This window comes from Xiphias gladius, chromosome 16 (assembly GCF_016859285.1).
Source record: "Xiphias gladius isolate SHS-SW01 ecotype Sanya breed wild chromosome 16, ASM1685928v1, whole genome shotgun sequence".
NCBI lineage: Eukaryota > Metazoa > Chordata > Actinopteri > Istiophoriformes > Xiphiidae > Xiphias > Xiphias gladius.
Window position 1 is genome coordinate 19,103,044 of NC_053415.1, and position 24,960 is coordinate 19,128,003.

At 40.6% G+C, this 24,960-nt stretch overlaps 1 protein-coding gene across 4 annotated transcripts in view; it reads right to left on the reverse strand.

Moving 5' to 3' along the window:
- Window positions 1-15,968, reverse strand: part of il1rapl1a (interleukin 1 receptor accessory protein-like 1a) — a 165,483-nt gene extending 149,515 nt beyond the window's left edge. For 2 of the 4 annotated variants that reach the window (XM_040149369.1, XM_040149366.1), the window contains exons 1-2: window positions 13,595-13,743; window positions 13,139-13,396 (exon numbers count right to left, since the gene is read on the reverse strand). The gene's annotated coding sequence lies outside the window, so the exon portion shown is untranslated. Of the gene's footprint in view, window positions 1-13,138; window positions 13,397-13,594; window positions 13,744-15,645 lie in introns of those variants that run through there. The other 2 variants (XM_040149367.1, XM_040149368.1) reach the window with 2 other exon arrangements.
- Window positions 15,969-24,960: the final 8,992 nt, after the last annotated feature.

Below are 24,960 nucleotides of genomic sequence, written 5' to 3' on the forward strand. Positions count from 1 at the left end.
TGTGGTACAACTGAGGTCAGTCTTTCGGATGAAATAAGTTGCTCTTTTGTAGAGAATCATGCATCCAAGCAACAGAGCCAGATATTGTTGTAGATTTGCTAAATTGTGTCCTCTCATCAACTTAAGTAGATAAAAAAATAGCACCAAATGCTTATTGATTCTGATATTGACAGCTGCTGTAGGAGGGCATCCAAGTATTCAGTGTAATGCTAGCGCACTTATCGAAATTTCTAACTGTTGTTTTCTGCAGGCAGTGCCAACATGTCTCCATGTGTATATGTCAAACATTTAGGGCGTTTTTTATTCTCAGAAACGTCGTCACTCTTGATTCAAATCCAACCATTTTGTGAGACCAAATATGACTAATGACAACTTTACGAGCATCTTAATTTGTGCCAAAAATGATGATGTTTTGGTTTGAAACTATGTACGCATCCCTCCTGCACCTCATTGCTCCTACTGCATGGGCTCTCGTGCATCACATTGCTTTCCCTCTCACACAACAACACGCTTGGTTCTGAGATCTGTTTCAGGATAATGTCAGTGTAACAGACATTTCCAAACTTGAGTTTTTGTTTCTTTATCAGTACACGATTAGAAACAAATTGTAAGCCTGAGGGAAAACATGTGGTTCCTGAGACTATAACACAATACAGAATTTTCATCAGTACAGTTTGGTCACCAAATAATGTGCCCATGTCTACGGTAAAGTGTAGTTGGAATTGCAGAAGCTTTCCTGAAATGTTTCAATCCTAGATAAAGAAAGAGGGCTATGATTGCCCGTGTACCCTGCTTGGGCTTCCTAACAGACAAGCAGCTGCTATAGAGGAACACAGTCCCCTGATGAGAAATCAGCAACCGCTGTTTACAGTAGAAACAAACTGCCATTTGTTGCAGACTGCACAAAAACTATCGCAGTGATGAAAAAGTGAAAGGTGGCATGCAGTGAAAAGCATGGGAAAAAAGCCCATACATTTGCTATATTCCCCTATTATCTAACCTGCAGCTATGAAATGTGCTGGATGCGCCTATATTACTGGTTTATGGAGACACACTGCGGTCCATCATCTCAAACCCACGGGGTTTCTTTTTTTAAACAAAGCTCCCCGAAGACAGGAAATGCTGGCCTGAGCAGTTTTCAGCTAGAATGTGCATTTATGCTTTGGTATCCATGACAGAGTCTATCCTGTTGTCTAGAGGAGCCATCATGGTGGCAATGGAGCCTAAATGAGGCCAATAATGGTTCTCTGCTCAGTCCCCAGAGTCTTGCCTGTTTAAAAATCAATTCTCTGGTTGACTAGGGACAGGCTAGGAGTAGAGAGAACTGGAAAAAACAGAGAGGAGAGTGGTGGAAAGAAGAGGGGGATGAGAAAGGTTACAAAAGATAAGAAAGATAGCACAATAGAAAAATCCAGCCACATGTTCAATTATCAATTTGTTACTATAATCAGTGTAACAGAAATAAAAGACAAAAGCATTATTGTCAAAAAAACATTATAAAAGGGAAAACCTAGCCTTGAATGATTTACAACAGTGGACACTGTTTTCCAGTGTTTTTGTCATGCAATAGGCTAATTTGTTGGTCATTTTTTTCCCTGTCCTGTTTTTCAAAAGTGAATATTACAATTAAACACTCCTGATTGTGGAAATCATCATTAAAACAATGTCCTTGCACTATACAAATGTAAATACATCTGTATGTTTTATACTTTATTCACCATTAGATTGACACACAGCCATTTCTGTACTACATATACTAAACAGTACATTATTTTACTATCTGCACTTTGGTTATTCCGAAAATAAAAAATTTCTCAGTTGATTTCAAATGGAATCAATGAAGCAGGAAGTAGAAGTTGGACTCTGCCCCATGTCCCATCTCAGCTCTCTCAGTGTTTCTGGGGGTGCACATTAATATGAAACAGTGACTGGAACTTTATGTACCAAAACTTTACGATCATTCTGAAGGAACGATAATTGCGAAAGCAATAATTGACTCTACCAACTATCAATTAAACGTCTGAAAATGTTTTGACTTATTTGGAGAAAATGAGGAGTTTCATAAAACAACAGTAATTACAAAACTACCTAAGTCATGCACTGAATGGTGTGGAAAATGTAAAACATTTGCATAAACTCAAATCATTTTGAAACTATCTATCTATTAAGATATCATCCCTGACAACTTCTGCCGCACCAAAAATTAGCAACAACTCACTTTGTTCATGCCAGGAAAAGAAACTAACTCGCCCACCACAAAGACACCATAGCAACTTACCAAAGTGGGGTTACACCTGACAGTATATCACAGACTTGCACTGAGATGGAAAAGTCTTCTCTCCTTTACTTTGCTGCCTACAAAGATCCTGAGATTCTGTCGGTTTTGGCAGAGAAAGATATGTGTGGGCTCCACCAGCAACTGAACCAATGAGAGCAACTTGTGGGTGTTGCAGAACAATAGCCACAGCCAACCAAATGTTCCAAACACACAAAGATAGCAATGGAAGGTATTAAAAGCCCTATTACACAGATCAGGCCTTACTGAGTGGACGGTATCACACGCTCGCTGGGGATGAAGGTATGGATGAGGGGTGGAGAGAAGGGAGAAAGGGGAATCAGAGAATGTTTAATTCAGAATGTGTTCACCTCGTTATCTGTTGCTCTTATTTATACCATCCCTCCATCTCAATCCTGCTCTCCTGTGTGTGAATCAGCCCATAAGCGCACTCAATGACTTTCAACCGTCTCCTGTGTTTCAACCTGACAAGCTCAGCTGTTTGTCTCAACGTGATCCCTCGTGTACACTCCACCGTGTGACACAATGGGACTCTAAAACCATTATCTAAGCACCACTGAGGACACAGTACAATATACAGCTCAACTACAATAGACAACAGATTTCTTCTTTTGCACAAATGATGTACATGCACAAACGTGCACCCAGGGCAGGCAATGTGATGTGTATGTTGAACTGACACTTTTTTGGAGACACTGAAAATCCAGTTGCCATGTCTTTAATGTATAATCATGCATAGTTCTTTCAAATACTAATCAATACATTGATATCTGCAGTTACAGACTTTGTAGCATACTGAAAGAATACTTGTCCATTTAATGTAAAAAACATTACATTATGCTTCAGGTTGCTTTCATTTTTGTTTTTCTTCAAGAGTTATTAAGTTGTTGATGGTCATATGGATAATTTCTTTTATTATATCTTACTTATTCTGTCTGTCTCTCTCAAGTTTATATAGTAAGTATCTAGGTGTCCTCTTTGGCTGGTGATTCAGAAATTTTATTCAAAACCCTGGGTACACAGACATACACTCACATACACTCAGTATCATTGATTGTTCTCAGACCACTGCTGTATCCATTATACAGTGCAGCTGCAGTGGGTCTCAGAGAAGGAAAAATACCCTGCAGGGAGCAGTCCAGTTATCTCAGATGGAATCTTATTACAGGATTTATGTGAACAGAAACAGAACTGTAAGACTGAATGGGTGTGTGCATGTATGTGTGTATCCCTGTAGTGAGGATATCTAAGGTTTTGTCTAAGGAATGTGAAAAGGGCTTTGTTGATTGCTATCCTGCCCTGTGTGTGAAAAGCCACAGCTCTTCATAGGGCAAGTGTTCAGCATCTTTTGTGTGGCATATTATAATTGGGTAGATAATACTTCCATATTACTGTCATATGATAGAGAAGTATGCAAAGAAAGCCAGAAATGAGGAGGCATACCAGGAGAGACAGGGTGAAGGTCTAGTCAGCTCTCTTTTTTTTTTTTTTCCCTGACACCCTGCAAGGCCTGGGCAGGCTAATCTGCACTGCTGTGTGGATGGAGGGAGAAAAGAAAGATGGGAGGAGGGAGGAGGGAGGAGGAGGAAAGGCAGCAGGAGAGAAAGAGAGGGGCAGAGGGGGAGGCATGGCAGGGGCTGCAGGACTAGGAGAAGGGCCAGATCACTGCCAGAGCCAAGAACAGGACTGACTGGGCCTGTGTGTCAGATCAGTGAGCACAGGCATACATACAGACACACACACACACACACACACACACACACACACACACGTGCGCACAGGCATGCACACAGACACACACACACACACACACACACACACCACCATATGCAAGATGAAGACACACATAGATGTCACTGACCTTCGACAAATACACTGCAATGTCACAGCTTCAACAAACTGAGACACTAACACTTCATGGTCCTCATGTACAGATGCAGCATCATGCATACTTAAAAATCAGGTTCCCATGTTTGTTTGCTATGAGTTCTCTATATCCAAGATTTTCATATTTTAGCTAATGCTTTAAAAGCGAAGCCGTCTGCTGTTACTAGGTTCTTGCTATGTGTGTGCCTCCCCCTGAACTGGATGGGATGAGTGTTTAAAGACTTAACATTTGGCTGGGACTCGTACCCGCTCATTACTGACCAATGGCACTAATAGCCATCATCCTGAACACAATGTGAGCCTACATCAGAGACGGCTGTTCCACACAGTACAATATTAACCGCAGTCCCTACTCCCTGGAGACTCATTGCACCATAACACAGACCACTGCAGCTGACAAAATAACAGGGCAGAGTGTTTTAGCTTTAGGAAACAGTAGAAATCTCTCTCATTCTCTCTTTTCCTGTTACTGCTTGTCTATGTCTCCCTCTCTCTCTCTCTCTCCCTTGCCAATTCTGGTATGACCTCGTCTGTGTTTTTGTCTTTCCTTCTTTATAGCTCAGAGCTGAGGCCATCTGAGTGTATTTCAAAGACAAGTTGGCAAGCCAAGCAACAGAAAACTGAGATAAAGTCACTCCGCTCTCTCTTTTTTTTGTGGTCCAGTCCACCATGATATCACGGCTTACAATTTCACTGTTGTGAGCAAATCTGATCTTGAAAATTCTGACAACTTCCTTACTGCCAGCTCGAAGATTTTCAGCATCTACGTCTCCAAGGAATGCTACAACAGTGATTCACTTTCCACACCAATTCTACAAAAAAAGGAACGATTAAATTACACCTTTAAATGCAATTTCATCCTGAAAGACGAGGCAATTATCCAAGACTAATCTTGTGTGTGTGCATGTGTGTGTGTGTGTGTGTGCGCGCGTTTGTGTGTCACAGAGAAAGACAGAGACGAAAAAGGTTGCATTTCTCTATTTTACATGCCTGTATTCTTTCCATTTGTGTGCACTGAATGGGCACATGTGTTGGGACTGTCCATATCTCATTTCTTACAGACTCACCCATGGGACATAGGCAACATTTTCACAGACCTAATGTAAAGTGACAGCTGAGACAATGATTCTATTACCACTGGTGTGGTCTAGCCTCCCTGTTTGATGACAAGGCTGATGGCAGCATGTGAACAGTAAGAGGACACCTAATAAAAATAAGGCCAGAAGTAAGAATTACTCCAGCTTGTTTCCTTGCCAGACCTGATCATGTGAGAAATGATCAACATTGTCCAGAATGTTTTTTCTCCTAATGGGCTTGGTAATCATTTTCATTTACACTAGCAGCCGAGAGGGCCCGAAAGCTGCAACACATCTTGGAAACACAATGACAAAATAGGTAATTTGTCATTACCATTCAAAATGACCCATCTGAGCATTTTCTGGTCTGGTGCTGATGAAGGTTTGGTTAGGTTTAGGCAACTACAACAACTGGTTAAGACTGGGGGAAGTTTGCAGCCATGGTTAAAAATAAAAAAGATAGAAAAAAAAAAGGTTAAGGAAAGTTCTCAAGAAAAAAGATTCATTGTTTGTAGGATATGGAGTTTAAGCAGTGGTTTTTTGTGTTTCTGACAAATGATAGTCATCATTCACATTAGCTCAAGAAGTCCTCATCTGGAAAAAGTAAACAAAGGTTGCTTTAAAGCCTCTGAAAACTCAGTTTCATATTTTAAGTATTTTTCTTTAATTTGTGACTAAATAAGCTGCAACCAAATATAACGTTCAAGAAAAAGAACATGCTTTGGTGTAATTTATTAAGAGTTTAACGCTCAAAAGCTCAAACTTATCTGCTTCATCAGGACAATGTTATTAGAACACAGACTAAAGTCATATCTATTGGTTTCAAGATGTTGTCAAATAATGGCTGTATCTGGATCAACAAAGCCTACAAATCAAACAACAAAATTAGTGTTTGGTGCCTTCCTTTCAGAACAATACATACACAGACCGTTTCTATTCTGGCGCCAATGGCGAATGACATCACCATTTCATAAATAAAGTTGTTTTCTGATATGACACTAATATGGTTAACATTTGGATCGGTTTAGCACAAAACTAACTTAGTAAAGGTTACGGAAAGATCCCGGTTTGGGTTAAATAATTACTTTGTTAAAGTAAAGGGGAATGTCATAATATTGGTTACAGTTACAACTACTTGGTTATGGTTAGGGAACTACTGCTGTCATGGTTAAAAGAAACCCATGTTTACTGTTGGTAGGAAACAGGAAATAAACAGCAGTCATCTGAGTTAAAGTCCAGCATTTCGTTTACCAATCTGTCTACCCCAACTTCTTCCACATCTGGACTTGTGGTTCTACAGTAAAGTCGCACTACTTCCTCCTTTGCCTGGATGGACAAGAGTCATAATTACTGTGGCCACTAAAGGGCTTCATCACTTGAATGTAAACACGTGTCGTATTTGGCACTTTGCTGAAATGGCTGCCGCTCTTGTTTTTCTTGGGAGAACAAGCTCCTTTGGGTACAGTGATTTGAGATTAAAAATAGCATTGATAGAAAGCAGCCTCTGCTGTTATAGAAGTAAAGCACTTACATGCATGTATACATTCAAGTTTCAATTTCGCAGTCTGATTTTAATTCCCCTAAAACATGTGTGCTCTCGCTAGTCTGTCTGTGTTATCATCCTTCAAAATCTCTCTCTGTTTTGTTTTGAAACGACTGATTTAAAGTCAGTGGAGCAAATAAAAGCTCTAGTTTTACAGCAAATGAAAACAAGCTCGAGCACTATCTTTCAGTTTATTACATTTCCTAATCCCCTCAACTCCACCTCTCCCTCACTACACTCTGCCCAGCCTGCCTCCTTTCTAAGCTGCGGTTTTCACCTCTCTTTAACCTCTATCTGCTTCCTCTCTTTTTCCATTCCATGTCCGTCTCCTTACTTCATTGGTTTAAATGCACCGGCTATGTTGCATTAAAGCTCTGCATAAATGTCTACACATAAAGGAGAGTTTCGCCTGGCAAGTAAAGCAGTTTTAAGCTAAAATTTCAACACCACTTTAGTCTAACTGCTGTTACTGCTGACAGGTTACTTTTTCAAGTGACTGTATTAAAATGCAGGGCTCATGGAATTGACTTCGACATTCCTGACTTTGTTTACCACATCAACAGCGATCAAGGTATAGCTTAAGAGAGAAGTGAAGTTTTCTGAGAAAGTGCTCCAGGTAAACCATCGGGAAGAGAGAGAGAAGTTAAAGCATGAAAGAAAGACTACGAATAGTATCAGTGCAGGATTTCTGCTGTGTTCTGAGAGAGAAATAGTGTCAGAGAGGTTATCAGTGAGGAGATATCAGCGGAGGTGAGTTCAAGCATCCATTGTGAGGTATCCTGTGGCCTACTGTCCTCACTGTCTAAATCTAGACGTCATTTTGTCCTCAGATTTTACTGTTCAAGTTATTTTGTGTAGCTATCCAATTGTCCTCCACTGTGATAAAAACAGCTTATATAGCTGATATTTTAGGTTAATTAGCAAGCTATCACTTATTTTTTTTATTTGATTATTTATAGGGCACAGTGCACATTAATAAAAAAATATTAGCACATTAACAAATTAAAGTCAATGTATAAAAATCTCAGCTCATTCATATGTATATAAGTGAGGAGATTTGACCTTACATCATGTCTCATTTTAAATATGAAGTTTGACTGTACAGAAATTAAATTAAAATTACAGCTGTAGCTAGTCTGAAAATGTAGTAAATCAAAAGTCAAAAAGTCCTCATTCTGAAAGAAATCCTTTCAATTAATAATTTCTCTACATTATGACTGGGTCAAATCTAATATGAAATAAAGTACGTTAAAATAACTCACTCATGTTGAGCTGGATCTTGCAGATCATCACTGTACCCTACTCCAATGGTTCCCAACCACTGAGCTGCAGACCTTTACTGGTCCACAGAACATTTACTACGGCTGCAAGGAGACAGTATGATTCGCTCGAGGGAAAAAACAAAAAAAAACAAAATAATAACTATATAACTTTATGGACTATTTGGGAAATTTAACTTGGTCTGTCTGTGCTGCATGCTTACAACAACACGATACAAATTTTAAACTGAAATTAGCCATCTGTACTTGAGGTCATTATTCTATCATCACCCAATAGATAACTGCTCTGTGTGTGCTTTGGAGATAATACTATTCTAATTATATAGCTAACATGAGTAAGCAAACATTTTACAAAAGGATGTAGGGGGAAATAAAAAGCCTAACGAGTGCAACCCCCCCCCCCCCAGCCAATCTGCAAAAACAGTGTTAATATAATGGACCACAGCGCAAAAAATGTTGGGGACCCCTGCCCTTAACCACTGCACCATCAGAGAGCTTAACTATCATTTAGATCCACTGTATAAGCACAAATGCAAGAGTTCAAGCTTTAAGGTCCTCAAGCCTGCATCTAAATGCTATCATCCTAATTTGTGAGATGGAAACCTGATTTATTGCATATGTTTAGTTCTTTTGAAGGGCAGTTAATCAAGTAGCATTCTCTCTGTGCTGTTTAATGTTCCTTTATTGTCAATCAATGTGACAAGTGGGAGATGGTCTTTTAAAAAATTACCCTCCTCCAAATATCAATTCCAGTGGTTCAGCCATCAAAACAGTGTGTGTGTGTGTGTGTGTGTGTGTGTGTGTGTGTGTGTGTGTGTGTGTGTGTGTGTGTGTGTGTGTGTGTGTGTGTGTGTGTGTGTGTGTGTGTGTGTGTGTGTGTACACGTGTACGTATACCAGTGGGCGAATTAATGAATTTGCTCTCAACCAAATCACAGATCACTGACCTGTCCTTTCTGCTGTGATCTGAGGGACTTCATCAAATGACAAGACAGGCTAAACGCTTCTATTCCCCGACACCACTCTGTATTCTACATGTGCATGTTATTATTATTGTGATTGTATGCGTCTGCGCGTAATTGAACATTCTGAACCTTTGAGCCAATATGCCTCAAATGAATCCTCCAACTCCCACATCAAAATGATTATTTCTAAACAAACCGTGTTTAATCGACTGCGTGCCACTCTCCATCTGGAGGATGCTGTGTGACAGCTTCCCTTAAATTACAAATATCAATCTGCCACAGTGGGAGCTCAGCTGCCAGTGGCCTCATGGGGGTCCATGTCAAAGCAACCAGCAACAAAGCCATCAAAACAGTAAGCTCGCTAGATGCTTTGTTCTGAAACAACTACATCCGTCACCTGATCGCGTTTCTACTGAAATCTCCAAATAACTGAACAGCAAGGGCTTGCAGTAAATAGACCCAGGATGATATGAAAAGCTCCTGATAAAACAAAGAAAAGAGCTAAACCGAGCTGGATTCAAGAAGTGGCCCCGTGAGTGGTTCTGGGTCAGCTTTGTGTGACTCCACCCCTCTCTCCCCCCGCTGCAGGGACCGACAGACGCTAGCACCAAGGGCTCCCAATCTGCTGTGTGATCAGCGGGACTCTCCCTAAGCGTGTTCCCCCTCCTCATCACCGGCTGTCTTCCCGCGGCAACACTACCACTTACACTCCATCCAGCCGCTTATTGATACACTTCACCGCAGGATCGCCTTCGAGTGCTCCTTGGGAAAGCAATGGGTCTGCCGGGTGGCCTAATTCAATCAGCGTTAGGGGAAAACACACACATCATTCATCACTAACACAGGACCAGTCCAGGGAAGGACCAGGAAGACTCTACCCAATCTTCATTCTTACTAGATGACCACTAACACGCAAACAAATTGTCATGCTGTGGTCCCACAGTACACTGAGAAGCTTAGTGAACCTGGTACAGGTTACATGTGCAGTGATATCATATAAAGATATTTTATTAACATTCATGCATATACACAGATACTGGGCAACAGTAAACAGAGAAAAGCAATGCAGTCAATTATTAGGCACGAAGTAGATGACGAGGTTAATTCGAGTTTCACTCGGGCTGCATATTGTTTCTCCAGCTATGTTTAAAACAGGCACGGCGTCCACATGGTGCATTATAAAATGCTCAAGGAGTGTTTTACCTTTTAGAATCCAAACAGAAAAGAGAAAAGAGAAATACTTTTAGTGAGCATATTCAGCCGCGAATCCAATTTGTGTCAACGGCACATTTATAAAATGCTACAGTGTGTATGATATGTCGCATGATATAAAGGGAGAGAGAGAATCCCTGAATTCAACGTCTGACATACTGACAAAACTAACAACTGCCTCAAAGGCTTTTTGTATGTCTTAGCGTGTTTTGCACACTTCACACACACACACAGGCAACAAGAACAGAAAATGTAATGTATTCTATGATTTCATTATTTGCATTATTTATCAAGATGAAAGTCTGAGAAGAAATTGTTTCTTTCAGATAAATATTATATTATTGAGCGGCATGGGCAAACATAACTGATCCTCAAGATATTACAGTTCTGTTTGTAATAGTGCCTTTTTAATAATATGTTCCATTTTCACAAAATCAAATTTTGACACGGTCAAGCCAAGCACCACTTTATGATGATCAGCTAATGGATTTTAACACCACTCAACACATGATAACGCCATTTAAAGTACCGTATACACTGTCGTGCAAGGTCAAAACGAAAAAAAGAACTGCAAAATCGAGACTTGATGTGTCAATTAAGATGGATAACATGTAATATGTTAGAAGCATACTATAAAAGCAGAATGTACCTGGTGGCAGAATGAATGCCATTATCAGACAATCAATACAAGTTATTATTACATTACCTTGTCATTACAAGACAACACAGTCAAAGTCCACTCGAAATTTATTTTAAATAATTCTCATTACAAAGACCCAGTGCTTTCTCAGGAATGCACCCGAATCCCATGTTTACTTGTGACATGCTCTGAATGACACACACACACATGTGGCTCCGCAGCTCTAACATAAAATGTAAATCAGACAGAGTTGCTGCAGCCACTGAACATTTCAGCTCGGAGTTGAACAAAGGAGCTGTCTGTTTCAGCACCAGAGACAGTTCCTGTCATCTTCCCTATGACGAGTTGCTGCTGGCAGCAGCGACGGCCTGCCACTTTTATCTGCTGCACGTTGCAGCATCAGACAGAAGTGACTTTACGAATTCATTAATGCAAGGCTCGATGCTCCTAAAATTTAACCGAAAAATCCAGACTGACACGGAGTGATTTTCTTTCACGACTTTCTACTGGCTAACAACGTGAACTGAAGATGTGGCTCACCTCCAAACGGCCTCTGGCACGTCGTCTCTGACAGCACAAACAGATATAGGTCACCTGACAAACTAAAAAAACGCTGCCTGCTCCGATTAACAGTATACAGGCCCAGGCGTGGTTGTCTCCTCAAATTGCAGTCCAGCGAGCAACCAGCGAGACAGCATTGGTTGAGTTTAATTGAGTTTTTAAGCAGCCTAAACAGCCTCTATTGTTTGTGTGTGAGAGAGAAAGAGGGCGAGAGAGAAAACGAGAGAGAGGGAGTGTGTGTGTGTGTGTGTGTGTGTGTGTGTGTGTGTGTGTGTGTGTGTGTGAGAGAGAGAGAGAGAGCGCCTACCTTGACACAAGCATGCGCTCACACACAGCACATGCTCAAGATCAAGCCCAACAGCCACTGACCGATAGACCACCAACAATCTCTCTTCAAACCCACTTTTAGCTGGGTCGACCTAACACAACTAAAAAAAAAAAAACACAACAACAACAAACAAAAAAATACGGCTGACAGCTCCGGAAGGTTTCCACTAAGTGTTCAGAAGTGCTCCGGCATTTCTGATCCAGGCTCACGTCCAGGAATAGGATCAGCATCAATCATCACTCAGATCCTGGCGTCAGGCGTCCCTATTCGCGCGGTTCCACCCAAGGGACCGCGCTGTTTGTCCCCATGGGAAACTCGTACGGTGGGACGGAAGGGCTGCAGACCCAAGCCTGGTAGAATGCACTGAAGAATTAAGCATGGAGCAGTCACTCTACTAGCCTACAGTTAATGACCGTCATAACACGGATAAGCTCTGTAGGGGCCGTAAAAAAAAACACGACAGCGTGCGCGCCAGTTCTGGCATCTTATGTAGTCTGCGTCTCCTATTTAGACTCTGTAACTACAATGACGCACTCTCTCACACGCAATCGTGTCAAACTCAATCACTTTGAGTGTGTGCGTGCACGTGACACACACATACACACATACGCGCGCGCGCGCGGAGTGAGCGAGTGAGCACAAGTTAATTTTGTGGCGTAACCATTAAAAAAAAAACTTGGATCTGTTTTACTGTTGAACCGTCGCGTAAATATCGCCAAACAGCTTCTATCCACCGTATGGAGCCGGGGTTTGAGCATATAATAAGGCTTACTGGTAGACTGTCTCCAGGCAAAGCTGCCGCCTCGTTTACACCTTTATCTAAATCCTCTCCTTGGTGAGCCCCGGTGAGCCCCGGCGGGCCGGTGTGTGAGACCGCACTGCAGAGGGCTCCTCCGGCATCTCCACGATGGAGCTCGCGAGCAAAACAAATATCGAAAATAGGGACACCCGGTCCTAGAAAGACAGACATAGAGATTCCCTCTCACGCCGCCTCACATTACAACATAGTCTTATTAGTGAACTATTGCCTTCTGACCGTTTGAAGCCTATAACGATCCATAATGATCCTAATCTTATTGCTGTAAGAGTGGCAGGTGCTGAACTTCTCCTCCCCTAAAGCATTTAACTGGCCCGGAGCCTTGTAATCTGATGAGTATTATATCCTTACACACCGTCTTCTCCGTAGAATAACTGCTGCAACTGTCCGACAGAATCCCAGAGTCTCGGGCGATCAATTCACTGCCGCAAGAACCGAAGAGCCAGCTACGACCAGGTCTGCTAACTTTATCAAATGATTACAAAAAAAAAAAACCATGTCAGGTTTGGCAATCCAAGAGGAAAACTGGCCTACCTTCAACTCAATTCCAAAAATGGTACAGTGCCGTTTGTCAGTCAATGGGGAAGGCTTTGGACATCACAACTCCAGGTCAATGGGGAAAACACGTTTCCATAAAATGGGTGCAAGCCGGTGATTGTCTGTGTTTCAGCGAGGTCACCCATTCGGCCAATCGTCCGGTTTAAATCCAAACAGAATAATGGAGATCTTGTCTCTGTCTTTTGGGGAAGAAGTGCGCCAAGCGCTCTCCTACGCAGATGTGACTTTGCGCGGCTGAAATAAAAAGGATGATGGGTAGAAATGAAAAAAAAAGAAAAAATGCCACTACAACCAATAAAAAATATATATATATAAATATCAAAACGAATGGGGGTGAAGCTGCGAAATCATTACCCACCACCCCCCCCAAAAAAATAATTAAAAAAAAAAAAAATCTGACAGCTGAGTTTTGTGCAAATCGGTCTTAATTACTTATCCTGTCCTGGGGGCTTGACCATCCCAGACGCACTGGTTGGTGCGATCCACTGCACTCAGCCGCGTCGCGGTGGAGATGGGAAAAATAAATGTATGGATATAATGGCCAGATCCGATGGGGGGTTTCCTCCACAGCTCCGCTCTGTAGTTGCAATGCACACGACGAGAAGGATCTCTCCCCGGTCCTAGTGCACCACACACCGTCCCCCGCTGGCTCTAACACACGCCGCGGATGCACCTGCACTCGGTCGTTTTCGCCGATTAGACACTGAAATGGAGAAACGGGGGGGGTCCAGCAGGCAACTATAACTCAACTCAAAGCTTCAGCTCTGAACGGAACGAGGCGAGCGAAAAAAGGGTCTTCCCTTGTTGGAAGAGGGAGAAAAATGTTGGGGGGGGGGGTGACAAAGGAATAGAGAGACAAGAGAGAGAAGGGGGAAAGAGGGAATATGCTTAAAAACGAACCCCCAATACAGTTAGGCCCCCATACTGCTGATGTCCCAGCCTAGTGAGAGAAGAGCTTGAAATAAAGTCTGAATTCAAAGTTTCATTCCTGTAAAATGCCCGTGCAAATTAAATGATTCGGGGCAGGACACATTCAAACAGTTTTCTGTTTTGTTTCCCCCTTTTCAAATTGTTTCGGAGCAGCAGTTCAGAAAAGAGCAAAGGCAGGGCAGGATACTGCGGTCAAAATCCAGGCTGTAGTTGGTGGCATTAAGTTGTGCAGTTGTGGCATGAAGCAAAACAGAGGCGACTTATGAGCAACATGGAAATCATGCCAGTTGAATGTTGAAGGCAGTTCGCCAGTTGTCAAAGGATCCTGGCAAAAATTGTTTGTGGTCTTTATAAAAATGGTCTAGATTCTGAAAACAAGACGGAATATGACGGCTTTTAGACTGAACTCTGACACTATGCAAGTTATAAGACGAAAATGGGAGAAACACATCTTTCAGGAAAAGCAACATTTGGAGCTACTTTACTGTAGACCTAGTAGTGGTTGTTTTATAATCCTGCAAAAATCCATAACATGACTTTAAGCAATTCAGAGATTGGACAGTTTATGAAGGATGGGTTGCTGTCAGCACCTACTCTATGACCGGATTAACCTATTAAAATTTGCTGCTAGGTATATAGATATATATATATATATATATATATATATATATAATATATATATATATATATATATATAGATATATATATCTATATATAGATATATATAGATATATCTATATATATATAGATATATATATATAGATAGATAGATAGATAGATATAGATATACACACACATACATATATATATACACACAGTATGTTTCTCTCTCTATATATATATCTATCTCTATCTCTCTCATATATATATATATATATATATATATATATATATATATATATATATATATATATGGCTGATTGGTGCAATCTGACGTCTGAGTGATCTTGAAAATAATAGTGAAGTGACTCCAACCCTTGTACATTATGTTATGAGTAGCTATATAGGTTTATATGGCGGAGAAGTACACTGAGCCAATATGTTACAAACATTTACAGTTGCACTAAATATTTTTAAAGTCCAACTGAAATTAAATGGCATTGTTTTGTCTGATACAGTGGACATATTTGGTTCTTTCAGGAAAAAAAAAAAAAGACAAAAGCGAGAAATCCACACACACATTCATGGTTTTTGCTGTCATGATTGTGTTCCCCATTGCATCTGTAGGAACACCTTGATACTTCACCAATCAAGTCTTGGCATAAAGCCGTGGGGTCACAGTTGAGTCACAGGCAACATCCAGACAAAACCCTGTTAACACGGAGCAAGAGCCACGGACTTTTCAACACAACCCGCAGTGGCCTCCCTGCCCAAGGCCCCTTCTCTTCTACCGGACTAACATGAACACACGTCTTCTCCCGCACCTTAGCTTGTTGAACAGGCCACCGAACAAAGGTTCAGGGGGGGGGGGGGGGCGCACTGCTAATGCCAGTTGGCAGGCTATAGCTAACTAGCCGGTCAGCTGCAGATCACTGAACAGCATGTGAACTTACCTGGGAAATGTCACTTAGGCCCCGGTTAGTTGCTGGTGTGGTCGTCGCACTTCAAAATGGCTGCTAGCAGCACGCTGTCTGGCCATGACTTCTAGAGACACCTGCAGTGAAAGTTTGTTTACTTCGCATTCTTCACTTTCTTCTCCTTCTCCTTGACACTGCATTACTGCGTTCTTCGGAGTTTAATCTCCTTCAACGCGCATTGCTTTTGAAGTGGTCCCATTAGTCCAGTTTCTCTCCAAGCAGTAGAAGTGACAGTGAAACTGTCTTCAACACAATGCCGGTACGGGGCTCTGTCTACAAGCTGCTGTCAATCAAACACGTACACCTACGCGCCCTACAGCTGGCTGAGAAAAGGAGCATTTCTGATATTTCAAAGACCTTTTTCTTCCTTTTCACTGAATCAAAGTATTAATAATTGATTTTTTTTTTTTTTTTTTAAAGGTTGACTTTATTTTCATCCTGTCATCTTGATTTTCCATATTGTAAATTTGCTGTTTTGGTCTATTCTGTACACTCAACATCTATTGCAAGTCCATCTGTCCTGAAAGAGATCATAGGCTATGCTGTACAGATTGTCAAGCCCCTTGAGGCCAATTTGTCATATGTGATATAGGGCTATGTAAAAATAAAAAACTGACTTGATGAGTAAATCTGATTTTAAAGGCACTGCACACACATTGTGAACCAACAGTGGTGATTTAAATATTTTGGCTAATGAGACCTCTCATCAGGACTGTGTAGGTGTATATACTGTAGACTTTGCTTTATTGACATCTCACTGACTCTCCTGTTAGTTTTTTGCAGCTGTTGTGGCACAACAAAATGCATCTTTAACAGTATCTTATCAGTACATGGAGTCCAGTCAGAACACTTAATTTTCCAACATAGTGTTGGTCCTCCCACCTTCAACCTGAGCAGAGGCCTAATCAGCCAGAATAGGTCAGAACACCAGTGTGGGTGCGCAAATACAAAAACAATAGTGAAGGATTCATTTCTACTATTTATCTCCAGTTTTGCCTTAGTATGAGCAAATGTTGATGAGCAGATGCATTGTATTAATGAATGTTATTGCTATCTCAAAAATGACTTAACTTAGATGAAATCACACACAAACACACACAAGAAAAGGTGAAGGCTAGAGTGAATAATTATTTGCTTATATAATACTAAACTGTGTACTCTCTGTCTCTATCTTACTATTGTGTGTGTGCTTTCTGTAGTAGAAAATCTGGCACATGTTTGTTTTTCAAAACTTTAAACTTTAAACTTAAAAAAACTTTAAAAGATTATTAAGAGGTTTAAAACAAAGTCTAGACAGGACCAAAACCTATAAACAAACTAAGTTAGTTTACAGTATCATATGAGGTAATAAGCTAATTTCAAAACCTCAATTTTTTTCAGTGCTTGAAATTCATCTCTTAATTATAATACTTAAACGTCATGTGACTGGAACCTTACTTGTTGATATTTGCAAAGCATGTGAAACAGTAAATTACTGATATCTCCTTGATATACCATCCAATATATTTTCACTCCTGGATGTCATTCATACACTTCTATATGTATATGAGACAGCTTTCTTCTATATGTAGATGATCAAGTTATTTTTGTCTCTTATAACCTTCATCATCTACATGATTTGCTCAAACAGGACCACTTTTCCATCACAGGAAATGTGAATAAATACAGGTCCATACAACTATCAACAACAAACTGTCTTTTGTTACCTACTCTTTCTTTGGTAGAACGTTATTATAACTTTCCACAGCATGTTCTGAGGATTATCTGGAGGGACAACGATTCTGGAAAGAAAATAGTTCTTTCCGTTGGAATTTTTAACAATGCTGTGAGAACCAGAAACAAAATCCTATTCACCTGTGCCCATTCGTAAACAGCTGTGGACAGATGGGGGGGGGGTTCTACATAAAACATAAAAATTCAACCCTCATCATGACAGAGACATCACCAGTGGTGGAGGAAGTATTAAGATCCTTTACATTACATTATATTTACCCATTTCACAGAGAAGGATAGCTGGTCATCAAACATGACACCCATGGCCTTGGTTAGTGTGAGAGATGAATATGCAATTTTGATGTTGATAATGTGATGGAGAAACTGATTGGCCAGGATGACTAAGAGTTCAGTCTTAGAGAGGCTTACTTGAAGGTGGTGTTCCTTCATCCATGTGGATATGTCTGAGAGATAAACTGAGATCACCCCTGAGACTGTGTGGTCATCTGTCGGGAATGACAGTTATAGTTTAATGTCATCCGTGTAGCAGTGATATGGGAAGCCATGCAAATAGACATTGGACCCAAGGAGATGGTGTATTTTGCAAAAAAGATGGGGCCCCAGCACCAAGCCTTGGGGCACCCCTTTGGGGAGGTGATGGGATAGTGACGTATGTCCTTACTATGACATATTGATGGAACGCACAGTGAGATAGGATTCAAATCAAAAAAGTGCTTTGCCTGAGATGCCCATATCAGAGAGTAAGAACAGCAAGTGGCTCACTGTTTTGAAGGCTGCTGATACTTGAGCAGAGTCGAGTGAGGGCTTTTTTGAGCAGAGGTGTTCCTGAAGCCAGTGAAGCATTTATCACGTGTGAATGCTGGCACAATGGTGTGAGATATTGGCTTGGCGAAAGTTAGTGGGAATGGGGTCCAGCGCACATGTAGTAGGAGACCTACCAGTCAGGAGTTTTGATACCTCGCTCAGTGAGAGGGGTGAATGACAGAAGTTATGCGCCATTGACCTGGGGAGACAGAAAAGGACATGTGGTAGGACTGCTACATGTTACGCTTTTTGGTGCCTTGCCCTCATAGAGGGCTGAGTGAGGGAGGTGGTGAGCCATCAACCAGAGGAGGCAGAGAAGGGCATGAGAGCAGAGAGGGACTGCTACATGTTTGGTTTGCTGGTGTGCTGCCCTCAGTGAGAGGGCTGACCATGGAGAATGATGTGCCCTTAATCAAGGGAGACTGGTTGTCTCTGAGTGGTTCAGAGTTGGCAAGTGATTGGGTGCCTCCAATTTGGTAAATAAGGAAGATTGTGTTATGTTTTGAAGGTTGAAAATCATTTTTGAGTGTCTTTGGTACTGCTGATCTTATCATTGTAAAAAGCAGTTTTGGCAGCACTGATGCTGGATGAGAAGGAAGACAGGAGAGACCTATAACCCTTGAGATCACTGTGGTCACTGTATTTCTGCCATTTTCTCTCAGCACCTCTAAGATAGGTACGCAGTTTCCGGATGTTGCCAGTCAGCCGTGGGTTAAGCAAGTTAGAGCAAGTTAGAGCAAGTTTGAGCAGGTTTGGTAGACAGATGACATAGAATATCCAGACATGAGCTCTGTGTAGAGCAGGGTAACTCTGTGGCATCATTGACCTCTATTGAGGTCAAAAGGGGAGGTTCAACCTGAGGTGGTGGAACAAAGGGCAATTCCAGGAGGCATACAGTGGAGCGAATGAAATTGCAGTCAGAGAGGTGCAGAGGCCTGACCGTCAGGCAATCTGCGGCACAGTTCTCGAATGAGGTCAAGTTCTTTACCAGCTTTACCGGCTGTGAGTTAGAGGGCTGAAAACCCATTTCAGGTCAAATGAGTATTTCAGGGAGAGGAAGTCCTCAGATCTTGGGTTGTCTAAATGGATATTCCTATCACCTAGGATGAGTAGTGTTTGGAGATGGAAGACGATTTCATCCACAAAATCACCCAGTTGTCCCGGTGGATGGTAAATCATAACCACAGAGACTTTTACCAGAGCCGTCACCATAACAGCATGGTACTTGAACGAGGTCTATTTGTTTGGAGGTAGCAGTTGTGTGAATTTCCATTTGTTGGTAATTAGGAGGCCAGTCACACCTCCTTGCCTGGACAGATGGGAGGTATGGGTGAATGTGTAGTTAGTGGAGAGCAAAGCCAAGGTAGCAGTGTTTTCTGGGTTGATCCAAGTATCAGTGAGCACCAGAAGCTCAAGGAATAGCATCTTAGCATAGGCAGGAATGAAATCGCTATGTTAACGGGAGACTGGCAGTTCTACAAATCAATGGAGAAGGAGGCACATGTCGGTAAGGAATGTTGCGATGACTTAAATAATAATTGTATGACCATATTTACCCTATTTAAAAAAATAAAAGTAAAAGTACTCAATTAAAAATTTTAGATGTGATATAGATGTGTAATAATGAAAAATGTAAAACTACAGAAGTTTTATTAGCAAAATTTACTTCAGTATATTAAGTAAAAGTACTCAGAGCAGAAAATGCAACCAGTGAGTGTTATGAAATTATACCATATTACCGGAGGTGAAGGTAGAATTTTACTGTTTCAGAGAGGTGGACCTAGTTGTAACTATTTCACATTCTGTTGGGTAGTTTAATCCACAGCAATGACTATATTCTATAAGATCATCATATGTTTTATATGTAAAGTCTTAATTTGTTCAGTAACTAACAATGATAACTGTCAAAATAATGTGGTGGAGTAAAAAGTACAATATTTTCCTCAGAATTGAAGTGGAATAGAGGTATGAAGTAACATAAAATGGAAATACTCTAATTAAGTAAAGTACATCAAATTTGTACTTAAGTTCAGAGTAAAAGTACTTTAAAGTATTTGTATTTGAACAGTATTTGTTGTAACAACTGCCCTGTAACAGTGGATAATAGTCATAACTCATTCGATTAAAACAGCTACTCCAATCACATGCCCCATTGTAGCCTTTTGAGGATTATTTTCTTTCCTTAACTCTCTGATGGCATTTTGTTAAATATATTGCATGACATTGTTATATTAATTATTATCTATTGACATGCTGCAATACAGGAGAGCTGCTTAAAACCAGTTTTAACAGAGTCAAGCTGGTACCCTGTGAACCTTTCTTATAAAATTAAAATGACAGCTGAGAAAGAATATCCATTTAGCCATCCATGGACTTTTGTTTTGGCTGTCAATCACCTATGAATACATCAACCCTTTTAAAATGGTAGTCATCTCAATTGAAGGGATTATCAGTAGGTTTAAATGTTATCTATCATAAGTAAAGAACCCTCAGAAAACAGCCATGGTGGCAATGATGTTACAAAAAAAGAGGGCTAGAAAAGGAATACAAAATAAATGAATGTTTTCTTGACTCTAACAGCACAAGGAAATACAGTATTGAGTGCACACTAAACACATTTGTGTGTCAATATGAGGATAAATACCCCCTTTTTATCATATACCATCAGGATATGATATGTGGCATCTGTAAACTAGATGGGAAAGAAGAAGGCTGTCTTGTATAACTACACTTGCCCAGGGCTCAGGAAACTCGTCACAGACGTGTCTGCCTCCACAGTTTTTCCTTTCGGAGTATGAGTAGGTACCTGACCATTATCCGTCATGCAGAAAATATAGAGGCTGACTGATATGACATAAATCCTCCTCTTCATTCTCCTTAAAAACTCAACTTCACTCACTCACTCACTCACTCACTCACTCACTCACACATATTGCAGCCTGCTGAATATTCGGTAGATAAATGGTACATGAGTGATGCCATAGAAACTTCTGGGAGATTACAGGACCCCATCACATCTCACACCCACACTTCTTTTTTTTCCTGCTGCTGCATTGTCCAGTTTCCTTCTACTAAATGGCTCTGCACAGCAGCTTCTTTGGCAGTACAGTAACAGCTCCATGTAAAAACTCTCCGTAAGTTCAAAAAGGGACCAACTTTGCTTTAAAAAAGCAGTATCTTGAATTAGCATCATGTCCCACTTTCCCGCACAGATGTAAATAGACTTTGCTTTAGAATGCAATCAGATAAAGAAACGATTAATTCCTTGGTTAAAATTGAAAATAATAAAAATAATGTGAATCCTCACTGGAACACAGGCTCCACTAGAACAGATGTAGCCATAGCTTGTGAAATATGTGGTTACCACAATGTTAGACCACACACAGACAAATTGAGGATAAAAGTCCTCAATCTATTCCTTTCCTCTTGTATATTTTTTGAAGTTATGATCTAGTGATCTGGATAAAGACTTTTTTCACAACAGAATGGGGGCGATAAACCTACCTATGATTTTTGCACCAGTGAACTCTCACATGTGCTTTCATCATTGTAATGACGGTTTTATGATCTGCCACTCCACTATAATATCCCTCTCTATGTAACTGTTGATGGACTGTTCTTGCTGACACACTTTGATCACGTCCTGCATTGACATTCTCCGTCACCTGAGGAAGAGTTGCTCTTCTGTTTTTCCTTACATGTCGGACCGATGCACGAGCATCACGGTCATCAAATGTGCGCTGTCAATCACAATTTCCAACCTTATTTACCGACATCTTTCCCATAGATCTACATGGACGTGTCAGTTTAGTCACTGTTCCTATTGAAACACAAGCCAGTTGAGCACTCTTTGTGCCTGAAGCTCCTGCCATCCGTGCCCCAACAATGAACCCTCTATCAAAATCACTTAGATCTTTACCTCTTGTCATCTTGATACAAAATCATTATCAACAGGGCCTGCTCAGCTTTTTTATACATGCCACAGAGATTGTTTGGACGTAAATTGCTTAATCGTACCATGCAGTGCACCTGTGTGGAAGCATCTTCATTTGTTAGGTAACTCCAATCATTTATTCAGGTTTTTCCTTTAATTTGTCACCCGTCTGTATATCTATCATGCTGTGATACATACACACATACACACACTGAAAATAGACAAATAGGCTCACACACAGGCGCAGAGACAAGCAGATGTTTCACACAGAGTGCTGACTGATACATGCCCATTGCCTAATTGCAGGTTTATGAAATCTGCAGGTTGTGGGTGCCAAGCAGTTTCCAAACGGATGCCAAGCGGTTGCTGTGGCAGCAGGTCATGACCTTCCTATAATTGTAGAGATGATCCCGTTTCCCCTGCTCATCTGGTATGCACATCCGTGCCCACACAAAACCACTGACAGCCAGCACACAACTTAAAATAAAACCAATACTTAAGAATGAGGATAATTTTATTGTTATCAAGCCCTCAGAGGTTTATTTTGCAAAATGTTGATTTCTTTTTCAAAACCTTCCACTTATGCCTGATTTGCCCACGCACCATGTAACCAACACAAGAAATCTGATAGTTCTGGGATATTTGGAGACATTTTTTTCTTCATTGTTTCATAGTTTTGGCCAATTCATCTCCATGATACTGTGATCAAATCCTTTGGCAACTGGCATACAGATTTCCTGATCAGAGTGCCACTACCGTCAAATTGGATGGTCCCGTGCAGCTGTCTAATAATGTAGTGTGAAATGGCATCAGTGTCAAATTTCACCTGATCAGCTGCTCAGTAAGAGAGAAAGTTCACTCTCATTTTAAAACACATAACAAGAGAGGAGAGGGTTAAGAGGAAGTAGACGAGAAGAACACACTCGGATGGTGGATTCAGAAACACTTGTCTGTCTGGGCTTTTACAAGAATGCACCACCCACTGCTGGATGCTCACAATCTAAAAACATTCGTCATATAACAGCTATTGTGGCACTTTGGTGATACTTAGTTGTTACAGAAGGTCTTGGAGCACAGCCTATATGTTTGATATTTTAATGTAACCCTTTTTAACGTTTAGCCAAAAAATACACAAATCTTTCCTTCTGCATAAGTGGTCCAGTATACTTGAACACGAAATTACATTTTCATTTTTGACAAAACTCACTCTGTTTCTTCTCAAGGCTAAAATTGTTTTGTTTTTATAACAAGACCTTGCAGGAATGATCATTGTATCGGTCCAACCTTATTTTACTTTGCGCTGAGAGTTTGTGAGAGGCTAGAGAAACATTCATACCATTGTACAGCTTATAGTAGCTTCTTTCTGCATGCTGAGTGCTGCTAAATATTTCAACAGGGAACTAGATTTTCTCCCTCTGCAGCTCACAAACAAACCATCTCCAAACCACAGAGATTAACACAAGAAATAAAAACCAGTGAAAGCAGAATCTCTTCAAACCAGTGAGGGAGAGAGGAGGAAAAAGCTCAGTGAGTAGCACTCTGAAAGCACTGCATTGAAAATGCATTTGTGAGTGCCTGTGGTGGGAACACTGAGGCGCTCTTCTATGCACATTACTCTTAGATGCAAGGCTATCCGGAAACAACACTGATGAAAAAAAGTAATGCACGCAAACTGACTTCAAACCACAAATTAATTTGGATAAACAACATCATGATCGCAGCTGGATCATTGTCAAAAGAAAATGATTAAAAGAGGTTATCAATAAGCTGACAAGCTGTTGTGGTAAAAAAAAAAAGAAGCAAATAACGATTCAAATAGTATACAATGAAAAATGGGGGGAAAGTGACAGTAGGCTGCATGAAAGGAATACATCAAAATATTTAACATTTCTAAAAAAAGTTAAAAATACATACAAATACTACATAAATATTATACCCAAATATCCACGATTTGACATGCATTAACATAAATGCATGTTGTATATATATATAGTTCAGACAATGGAAAACTATCAACATGGAGCTATGCCATAAATACATTTTTGCATGAAAAGTGTCTTATTTCCTATGCTTGGTTCAGATGTTTTGGTGTTAGAGTCTGAAGAATTTGACAGTATGCGAGTGTGGTAACCACTTTTACCCATTTTGAGCGATCGCTATCAAATTTTGTTTATGTAAATAAATCTGTGGTATGAGGGAGTGTGCAGGCGTTACTCTTTTTCATCAATGCTGAGACACTCGTCAACATCATTAGCCAGTCTCATTAAGGTCTCCCATCTAACCTGAATTATACATCAAGCAACCAATCAAAAGCCTGCATCTGGAACTCCCATGGGAGCATTCCTGATGATTCCCAGTTGAGGATTTTCCTTTTAATCAGAAAACCGGAGCAGGATCAGCATGTCCCATCCAAAGGAATAAAGGGAAAGGTAGAAAAGAGACAGAGGAGTACAAAAAGACAGGAGGAATGAAAGAGAAAGGGGGAGGTCGGGTGTTGGAATCCCACAGGTGCATCAATGTAACTCTTCATACATATATGCTCTATATACATGCTTCGTATGTGTCATGTGGGGTGTTTGGTGTGTGCATATCTGTGGCGGTGGGCTTTAAAAAGAAATTTCTAAACATGGGTTCTAGTATATACTGATATCTATTGGTCCATTGTTAAAGAAATGTCAAAAAATAAATAAATAAATACAAATTCGAAAGAAAAATACATCAAATCAAATCAAACATATGCTTCAGAGATGCTAACCCTAAAAAGTGACAAAATGAAGAAAATAGTTTTATCTCAACATGGTTTAATTCAAAAAATGCAA